This window comes from Bufo bufo, chromosome 8 (genome assembly GCF_905171765.1).
Source record: "Bufo bufo chromosome 8, aBufBuf1.1, whole genome shotgun sequence".
Taxonomy (NCBI): Eukaryota; Metazoa; Chordata; class Amphibia; order Anura; family Bufonidae; genus Bufo; species Bufo bufo.
In genome coordinates, this window is record NC_053396.1 from 229,402,559 (window position 1) to 229,413,988 (window position 11,430).

Consider the following 11,430-nt stretch of genomic DNA (forward strand, 5'->3'; position numbering starts at 1 on the left):
TAGTTTTATTAAAGACACGGAGGCGAGTATTGCCCGCCCTGGTTCCCTCCCTTGGGTCTCCTCGCGGTTTTTTGTTACAAGGGTCATTTAGTATTGCCTCAATGTATTATTAACCTTTGTTTTTGTTTAAGGTATTTATTGTCCTAATGTTTATTTAATTGCCATTGTCTTTCATGTTATTTATTGCAATTTATATGGTCTTCAGTCACTTGACCCCTATTGAGTCAGTTGAGTAGATGGCTTACGGACGTTCTGTCCTGACATGCTGGTTTCACCTAGGCCTATGGTCTGTTTTCTTTTTCAGGATGAAGCTTTTTCCATTCTAAGATGCCGTGTTCCCGGTTGACGTCTCTTACAGTTTAGCCAGGTTGGCTAGTTGATTGCGCTTCGTTGGCGTTGGACTTATCTGTTCCAGTAACAGTTCGGAGTTATCTTTGGGATGGTCGTGATGTCAGCACCAGGTTTTCAAAGAAAGAGGAAGGTCCAGAGGAAGAGCGGCCTATTATAGGGGCCATAGGGGAGGGACCTTGGTTGCTATGGTTTCCTGTATGTAATTTTTTTTTTCTCTTTGCTGCTATTGGTGGACAGTAAAGAAGGAGAAAGCAATACGAAGCCTCCGTGTCTTTAATAAAACTATGACTTTACGTCATGGAATAGGAAAATCATTTAGTTACATCCTGTATTATACTCCAGAGCTGCACTCACTATTCTGCTGGTGCAGTCACTGTGTACATACATTACTTATCCTGTACTGATCCTGAGTTACATCCTGTATTATACTCCAGAGCTGCACTCACTATTCTGCTGGTGGAGTCACTGTGTACATACATTACTTATCCTGTACTGATCCTGAGTTACAGCCTGTATTATACTCCAGAGCTGCACTCACTATTCTGCTGGTGCAGTCACTGTGTACATACATTACTTATCCTGTACTGATCCTGAGTTACATCCTGTATTATACTCCAGAGCTGCACTCACTATTCTGCTGGTGGAGTCAGTGTGTACATACATTACTTATCCTGTACTGATCCTGAGTTACATCCTGTACTATACTCCAGAGCTGCACTCACTATTCTGCTGGTGCAGTCACTGTGTACATACATTATTTATCCTGTACTGATCCTGAGTTACATCCTGTATTATACTCCAGAGCTGCACTCACTATTCTGCTGGTGCAGTCACTGTGTACATACATTACTTATCCTGTACTGACCCTGAGTTACATCCTGTATTATACTCCAGAGCTACACTCACTATTCTGCTGGTGCAGTCACTGTGTACATACATTACTTATCCTGTACTGATCCTGAGTTATATCCTGTATTATACTCCAGAGCTGCACTCACTATTCTGCTGGTGCAGTCACTGTGTACATACATTACTTATCCTGTACTGATCCTGAGTTACATCCTGTATTATACTCCAGAGCTGCACTCACTATTCTGCTGGTGCAGTCACTGTGTACATACATTACTTATCCTGTACTGATCCTGAGTTACATCCTGTATTATACTCCAGAGCTGCACTCACTATTCTGCTGGTGCAGTCACTGTGTACATACATTACTTATCCTGTATTATTCTCCAGAGCTGCACTCACTATTCTGCTGGTGTAGTCACTGTGTACATACATTACTTATCCTGTACTGATCCTGAGTTACATCCTGTATTATACTCCAGAGCTGCACTCACTATTCTGCTGGTGCAGTCACTGTGTACATACATTACTTATCCTGTACTGATCCTGAGTTACATCCTGTATTATACTCCAGAGCTGCACTCACTATTCTGCTGCTGCAGTCACTGTGTACATACATTACTTATCCTGTACTGACCCTGAGTTACATCCTGTATTATACTCCAGAGCTGCACTCACTATTCTGCTGGTGCAGTCACTGTGTGCATACATTACTTATCCTGTACTGATCCTGAGTTTTACAGCAAGACACGGAGGCTCCTATTGCTATCTCCTTCTTTACTGTCCACCTTATAGCAGCAAAGAAAAAACTTTACATAACATGACGTAACCATAGTAACATCACCCTCCCCTCACAGTCCATATAACAGACGGCTCCTCCTATAGATCCTCCTCTTTCTTTGCTGCTGCCACCAAGATAAGTACTCATTTTGGCAGCTCCTGTGTTTAGATTTTATATCTTATAGATACCTTATATATGTGATTATATTACTGTGTATTGGTCACTTGCTGTTATTACACGCTTCTGCTAGCGTTTCTCTTGCTGTTCATTGCCTGGGACTTTGCTCCCTGTGCTCATATCATTTACCGCTTTCATTTTATTAAGGTTATTAGGCCTGTTTTACCTAGTCCTCCCCCTATGGCCCAATGGTGCCGATTATTGCGGTTTATCTTTGTACCCATTATATTTTTCCTTTGCAGGTTCCGTTTCTACCCCATCGGCGCTGCGTTTCCCGCGCTCACCTCAGTCTTTTCCTATGGCCGCGTGATCTCGCGAGATCTCAGCGGCCATATTGGTACTCCTTTAGCCGTCTCCCGCTGTTCTCGCGGGATCTCGGCGGCACTTCCTGGTTCTCCGCTTCCGTCCTAGGATCCAGTCGCCTTCTCCGGCGCTCCTGCACATCGGGTGACTAACCCTGTTTCAAGTACCTACTCTGCTTGCCCTGCGTTATAACATATATCCGGCCTATTAAGCCCTCTTTTAGCCCCACCTTAGACCAGTTTAGCCTAATCCCACCATCAGTCAGTTATACAGGGAGACCGTCCTGGTTCCTATCATGCCTCGATCCGAGCCTACCCATGAGGCCTCTACACCCTCCTCCCCTGATAGGGATGCCCACATTGGAGTTGACACTCAGGCAGTAGCGCTGCAGCGCTCTGTCTCGGCCGCAATCACTGCTGCAATGGACTCCATGTCCTCTGTGCTCTCTCAGACGAAAGCACAGGCTCTGGCTGGTCACCCTGTTTCAGGGTCTGTGCAGCCTGCGGTCCCCACAGCTCAGCAACCTCCTATGAATAGTCCTGTGTCACAGGTACAATTGACTGGTGCGCCTCCGGCCACCCTTGAACACGCGCATAGATCGCGTAAGAGAGCCTTTCCGCGCCAGGCAGAACGGGCGCGGCCTTGGAAATGCGCTAGAGCGCAACAATTGAGCGATTCTGACGCCGAGATTGGGTCAGATGAGGAGGCCTTTGCTGATACAAATGCTGAGTCTGAGGATGAAACGCATGCGGGGCCCAGTTCCCCCCTCTGCCCCATTCCTTCCACTTCTCAAGTGAAGGATTCCTCTGCTAGGGCCACTCCGGCTTCCTCCCTTGTTGACCATTTGGGAGAGCCCATGTTTGACCCTAACGCCCTCCACCATCCCAGATCGGCGGAGTGGTTGCCGACGGACCATGTTGGTAAATACTTGGAACATTGGGTCCGCCGCCCCCTTAGCAAGGAGGCGAGAAATAAGATGAAGGCGGAATGCCCTAGGCCCATTGTGCCTAATAAGGTATGTGACACCCCTGTGGTAGATCCCAAGGTCACACAATTCCTCGCCAAGTCCGGCTGGAATCCCCGTAAGGGGTTAGACTCAGCTCTGCGCAGCTGTCAGGACAAGCTCCTAGATGTCTTTGGTCCTCTGGCCAAATTATTTGAGATGGCTGAAAATGCCAGATCAGATGGGTCTCCTATCGACCCTGAGGAAATGAGAGGTTGGATCCAGCGTGCAATCTGCATCGCTGGCAACGCCAATTCCTCTTTAGCAATTGAGAGAAGGAAGGCAATTTTATTTAAAATTGACCCGAAACTGGCCAACCTGGCCCTTACTGAATCAGGCGCAGACGCTCAGGGTCATCTCTTTGGAGACTCCTTTATAAAGGATTTAAGCCGGTTCGTGGGAGCATTCACTGCCCTAGATAAGGCCCAATCTTCAATTAGGAGAGTATTCCAGGGACGGGTCTCCACCAGGGCCGGCAGTATTAGGGGCCGTCTGTCCGGCCGTTCCAATTTTCAATCCCGCAACGCGGGCAGAGGCTCCTTTCAGCAACGCCCCGCCTTCCAGGAACAGAGGTTTCCATCCCCGTTCTTCCCTGCCAGAGGTGGTCAATGGCGTGGCAGACCCTACAGAGGAAATCAGTCCTCACGACGTCATTTCGGTAAGTCCTCCCCCGATGGGGGCTTCTTTGGAGCATTGCATAGGGGGCAGACTCCTGCATTTTTCCCCTGCTTGGGCGGCAATAACATCCGACCCTTGGATTTTTTACACTGTAGAAGGCTTCCACGTGGAACTCGTGGCTTCGCCAGACCAGATTCCAACCCCTCCCACCTCCCTGCTGTCTCGCCCCAACGCCGCGCTGGTAGACCTAGAACTCACTTCCCTCTACCACAAGCGGGCGATCGAGAGGGCACCACCAGGCATGTCAGGTGTCATCAGCTCTATCTTTCTGGTCCAGAAGAAAGGGGGGCAGATGCGCCCTGTTATCAATTTACGGGCTCTGAATGCGATTGTACGCTATCGCCACTTCAAGATGGAGGGCATCCATCTACTCCGAGATCTCCTCATGCCGGGCGATTGGTTTGTAAAACTAGACCTCAAGGACGCTTACTTAACAGTACCTGTGTCCGCCCCATCCAGGGACTTACTGCGTTTCCTGTGGAGAGGAGAAATCTGGAGGTTCTCTTGCCTCCCTTTCGGCCTTTCCTCAGCGCCATGGTGCTTCACAAAACTTATGCGACCAGTGGTGGCCTGGCTCCGCAGTCGTGGGGTACGCCTCATAATATACCTGGACGACATTCTTGTCATGCACCAGTCAGCCTCGACTCTGTTGATACATCTCCGCTGGACGACGGACCTTCTATCCCGTCTAGGTTTTCTAGTCAACCACGAGAAGTCGTGCTTAGAACCGTCGCAGAGGATGGAGTTTTTGGGGTTTACCGTGGATTCGGTTTCCGAATCCCTCTCGCTTCCCGCAACGAAGCTGCGTTCCATACGCAAGGAACTCAGACATGCCCTGTCTATTCCTCGGCTGTCTCTACGCCATTTGGCCAGGATCATAGGTCTTCTTGCCTCTTCGATCCAAGCAGTGTTTCCGGCCCCATTGCACTACAGGGCCCTGCAGCGCTTGAAGATAGCGCATCTCCGCTCTGGCGCGGCGTTCGCAGACACTCTGATCCTGGACCCGGAATCTCGGGAAGAGATCGCTTGGTGGATCGACAACCTGGAAGCATGGAACGGCAAAGCGATATTCGGTTTACATCCCGATTTCACTGTCGAGTCGGATGCCAGTCTTCACGGTTGGGGTGCCCACTGCAACGGGATCTCCACGGGTGGCCGGTGGTCCACAGAAGAGGCACGACTTCATATCAACGCGTTGGAACTTCTTGCCGGTTCCTTTGCCATTCAGAGTTTCACCAACGGGATGGCTCGGGCGTGCATTCGTTTGAGGATGGACAATGTGTCTGCAGTGCGATACATCAACCGGTTGGGAGGTACGCGCTCGGCTACCTTGGCTCGGTTAGCGAAAGATTTCTGGGCCTTTTGTCTCTCCAGGGATGTCATGGTTCAAGCGGAATTCCTCCCGGGACTCCACAACAGTCGGGCGGATTGGGGCTCTCGCTACCTTACGGACAGCAGCGATTGGATGCTAGCGCCAGAGACATTTTCAGAGTTATCCAGGAATTGGGGTCCTTTTGCGATAGACCTATTTGCCTCACGTCTGAACACCCAGCTTCCACGGTTTTTCAGCTGGCGCCCGGATCCGGCGGCAGAGGCAGTGGACGCGTTCCTGCAACCCTGGTCCGGTCCGCTGATGTATGCATTCCCGCCATTTGCTATGATCCCGAGGATGATGTTACATGTTCGTCGTCATCTGGCCGAATTGGTAGTGGTGGTCCCCTTCTGGGGGACTCAAGCTTGGTTTCCGTCACTACTGGGTCTCCTGATAGATGTGCCGTTTCTTCTCCCGAATCGGATGGATCTCCTCCAGGACCCTCGAGGATTACACCACCCGCTCCTGTCGGACGGATCCCTACGTCTGATAGCCTGCCGGATCTCAGGACGCCTGGAGAAATCGGTAATATTTCAGAGGCAACTAGACGCCTTTTGGACAACGCATGGGCTCCCGGCACCAGAAAATCTTATCGGGCAGCCTGGCGAGCTTGGTCTGGTTGGTGCGTGGAACGGGACTTGGATCCCGTTTCGGCCCCTGTGACCCATCTTTTAGATTTTCTTACCTCCCTTTTCGAAGCAGGTAAAGCTTATCGGACAATTAATTTGTTCAGATCCGCTATTTCGTCTACGCATCAGGGTTTTGATGGTGTCCCTGCGGGACAGCACCCTTCCGTATCGCGTTTGCTTCGCGGTTCCCGCATGTCTCGTCCTCCCCGTCCTCGCTTTACCACGACTTGGGACGTGTCTTTGGTTTTGTCCTTTTTATCCAACTGGCCAGGTAACCCGGATCTCACCTTACGGCAGTTGTCGGCCAAGTTAGTGGTTCTTTTTTGCCTGATATCCTGTAAGCGGGTCTCAGATGTTCGGGCGCTTGATCACGACGCCAGATCTTTTACTCCGGAAGGGGTCACCTTCAATATATCCAGACGTACTAAGACCAACATTAGGTCGGTCTCTTACCCATCGTTTTCAGCCTCGCCGGTTCTTTGTCCGGTGGCTTGTTTGAAGGAGTATGAGTCTCGGACGCGTACTTACCGGTTGTCTTCGGTTCCTCAGCTTTTCTTGTCCATTCGGCATCCATTTGGTCCTGTCTCCAGCCCTACTTTGGCGCGTTGGATGAAGTGGATTATGTCGTTAGCAGGAATTGATACTTCCATATTTACAGCTCATTCCGCTAGAGGCGCATCAGCTACCGCCTTGGCTGTTTCGGGGGCACGATTGGAGGATATTCTACGTCTTGCGGACTGGTCTTCGGCATCGACCTTCAGGGAGTATTATTTTAGACCGCCTCCACATTTGTTTTCTGCTGTGATTGCTCAACTTTAAACTTAGCAATAGGAGCCTCCGTGTCTTGCTGTAAAACTAGGTGATTTTCCTAGTCTATGACGGAAAGTCATGGTTTTATTAAAGACACGGAGGCGAGTATTGCCCACCCTGGGATTCCCTCCCTTACAATGTATTTTCTGTGGTTTTCACTCTGATTTGCATGCTTTGTCTGCATAGTCGGCTTAAGATTTTTATGATGGCAGGATCGCGTATGACTAGCGATGTATTCTTCTGCCCATTGCTTAATTTGTTTATCACTTTCAGGAGGAAGTTGAGTCGCTGCGGGCTTCAATTGCTCTGCTCCAGTTATAGCCATGTTGGCTTTCAAGGAAGAAAGGTTCCAGTGATCTCAGCTGATGGTGTTCGTTCGGAGGTTCCGGTGGTTCCATGCTAGTCGTTTTCCCGATTCAAGGTTCCGGTTTCGTGTTCGGTGGTTCCGGTCATGGTGTCAGGCTCGTAAAGAAAGAGGAGGATCTATAGGAGGAGCCGTCTGTTATATGGACTGTGAGGGGAGGGTGATGTTACTATGGTTACGTCATGTTATGTAAAGTTTTTTCTTTGCTGCTATAAGGTGGACAGTAAAGAAGGAGATAGCAATAGGAGCCTCCGTGTCTTGCTGTAAAACCATGACTTTCCGTCAGACTAGGAAAATCACCTAGTTACATCCTGTATTATACCCCAGAGCTGCACTCACTATTCTGCTGGTGCAGTCACTGTGTACATACATTACTTATCCTGTATTATACTCCAGAGCTGCACTCACTATTCTGCTGGTGCAGTCACTGTGTACATACATTACTTATCCTGTACTGATCCTGAGTTACATCCTGTATTATACTCCAGAGCTGCACTCACTATTCTGCTGGTGCAGTCACTGTGCACATACATTACTTATCCTGTACTGATCCTGAGTTACATCCTGTATTATACTCCAGAGCTGCGCTCACTATTCTGCTGGTGCAGTCACTGTGTACATACATTACTTATCCTGTACTGATCCTGAGTTACATCCTGTATTATACTCCAGAGCTGCACTCACTATTCTGCTGGTGAAGTCACTGTGTACATACATTACTTATCCTGTACTGATCCTGAGTTACATCCTGTATTATACTCCAGAGCTGCGCTCACTATTCTGCTGGTGCAGTCACTGTGTACATACATTACTTATCCTGTACTGATCCTGAGTTACATCCTGTATTATACTCCAGAGCTGCACTCACTATTCTGCTGGCTGCAGCTCTGGGTGTGACTGGAGTATAAGCCATGGTGTTGCACTTTGCAGATTTTCCTGCAGGGATAACGCCGGCCTCTCGATTACAGGTTCACTCTGGGACTTGTAGTTCTCCAGTAGTCTGCTGCTTCTCTTGTGACACTTTTCTTCCAGTCGGTGATTTCACTTTTTTTTTTAGAACAAAACAAGCGACAAAGAAAAAAACTAAGAAATGTTTTTAATTTTCATTTTATTGAAGATTTAGCAAAAACAAAATAAATTTTAAGACTTTTTTAAAAAGAAGATAAAAACGGAAAGGCAAGAAAAGTGCGGCCGCCGCAACACCACAGCTAGGACAACGCAAAGATGTCGGTCTGCTGCGGAGCATCGGGGATCAGGAATGTCATTCTGCCTGCAGCTGTCAGGGCATTCTGGGGGTTGTAGTTCGAGACCGCGAGATTATTATACGTTTACAGGATTAAGAATGATGCTAAAGAACACGATGCAGCAACTTCACTGCAGTATTAACCCCCTGGTGCCCACGGGGACAGGATCGTCCTGGAGGCACATGTCGAGGAATGTGTGGATGAGGTCTCACCCTGCAGTACTCCCGTTTTACCACCAGATGGCGTCATTATTACATCATTCTGAGCACGGGGGGGGGGGGGGGGTCTGATCTGAGCACGGGGGGGGGGGTCTGATCTGAGCACGGGGGGGGGGGGGGTCTGATCTGAGCACGGGGGGGGGGGGTCTGATCTGAGCACGGGGGGGGGGGGGGTCTGATGGGGAGAATTGGGGATCTAATGAAAAATAAGAAAAAAAACTGAGATCGGAAGAAAAAAATATATATATATAAAAAAATTCGTATTTTTCTCCACTAAAATCTCGGTGCATCTTAAGGGGCAAAAAATACGGTGACTCGTGTGTAAATGTATAGCTTGTGGCTCCTGGTGGTCATATGTTTTTTATTTTTCTGGCTCTGTGTCTGTAAGGTTGGCCACCCCTGATATATAATAGTTCCTCTACCAGGTGGCGCCGCTATTATATATAATGGTTATAATAATATATAATATACATAAATCTCTTAATTGTATGTATACTAATGCCAGAAGCCTGACTAATAACTGGGGAACTGGAATTAGTGATGTGTGAGGAGGACTGTGACAGTGGGAATAACTGAGACACGGCTGGATGATAGCTATGACAGTGGGAATAACTGAGACACGGCTGGATGATATCTATGACAGTGGGAATAACTGAGACACGGCTGGATGATAGCTATGACAGTGGGAATAACTGAGACACGGCTGGATGATAGCTATGACAGTGGGAATAACTGAGACACGGCTGGATAATAGCTATGACAGTGGGAATAACTGAGACACGGCTGGATGATAGCTATGACAGTGGGAATAACTGAGACACGACTGGATGATAGCTATGACAGTGGGAATAACTGAGACACGGCTGGATGATAGCTATGACAGTGGGAATAACTGAGACATGGCTGGATGATATCTATGACAGTGGGAATAACTGAGACACGGCTGGATGATAGCTATGACAGTGGGAATAACTGAGACACGGCTGGATGATAGCTATGACAGTGGGAATAACTGAGACACGGCTGGATAATAGCTATGACAGTGGGAATAACTGAGACACGGCTGGATGATAGCTATGACAGTGGGAATAACTGAGACACGACTGGATGATAGCTATGACAGTGGGAATAACTGAGACAGGGCTGGATGATGGCTATGACAGTGGGAATAACTGAGACACGGCTGGATGATAGCTATGACAGTGGGAATAACTGAGACACGACTGGATGATAGCTATGACAGTGGGAATAACTGAGACAGGGCTGGATGATGGCTATGACAGTGGGAATAACTGAGACACGGCTGGATGATAGCTATGACAGTGGGAATAACTGAGACACGGCTGGATGATAGCTATGACAGTGGGAATAACTGAGACACGGCTGGATGATAGCTATGACAGTGGGAATAACTGAGACATGGCTGGATGATAGCTATGACAGTGGGAATAACTGAGACACGGTTGGATGATAGCTATGACAGTGGGAATAACTGAGACACGGCTGGATGATAGCTATGACAGTGGGAATAACTGAGACACGGCTGGATGATAGCTATGACAGTGGGAATAACTGAGACACGGCTGGATGATAGCTATGACAGTGGGAATAACTGAGACACGGCTGGATGATAGCTATGACAGTGGGAATAACTGAGACACGGCTGGATGATAGCTATGACAGTGAGAATAACTGAGACACGGCTGGATGATAGCTATGACAGTGGGAATAACTGAGACATGGCTGGATGATGGCTATGACAGTGGGAATAACTGAGACATGGCTGGATGATAGCTATGACAGTGGGAATAACTGAGACACGGCTGGATGATGGCTATGACAGTGGGAATAACTGAGACAGGGCTGGATGATGGCTATGACAGTGGGAATAACTGAGACACGGCTGGATGATAGCTATGACAGTGGGAATAACTGAGACACGGCTGGATGATAGCTATGACAGTGGGAATAACTGAGACACGGCTGGATGATAGCTATGACAGTGGGAATAACTGAGACATGGCTGGATGATAGCTATGACAGTGGGAATAACTGAGACACGGTTGGATGATAGCTATGACAGTGGGAATAACTGAGACACGGCTGGATGATAGCTATGACAGTGGGAATAACTGAGACACGGCTGGATGATAGCTATGACAGTGGGAATAACTGAGACACGGCTGGATGATAGCTATGACAGTGGGAATAACTGAGACACGGCTGGATGATAGCTATGACAGTGGGAATAACTGAGACACGGCTGGATGATAGCTATGACAGTGAGAATAACTGAGACACGGCTGGATGATAGCTATGACAGTGGGAATAACTGAGACATGGCTGGATGATGGCTATGACAGTGGGAATAACTGAGACATGGCTGGATGATGGCTATGACAGTGGGAATAACTGAGACATGGCTGGATGATGGCTATGACAGTGGGAATAACTGAGACACGGCTGGATAATAGCTATGACTGGGCAGTTAATGTACAAGGTTACAGTCTGTTTAGAAAGGTTCGTTAAACTGGAGGGGGGGAGGGGTTCTCCTTTATATAAATTCCTGTCTAAAGCCCACACTCCGTGAAGATATAAGTGAGGGACATGGACATGTGGAGTCTCTGTGGGGAGAGATACATGGAGGCAAA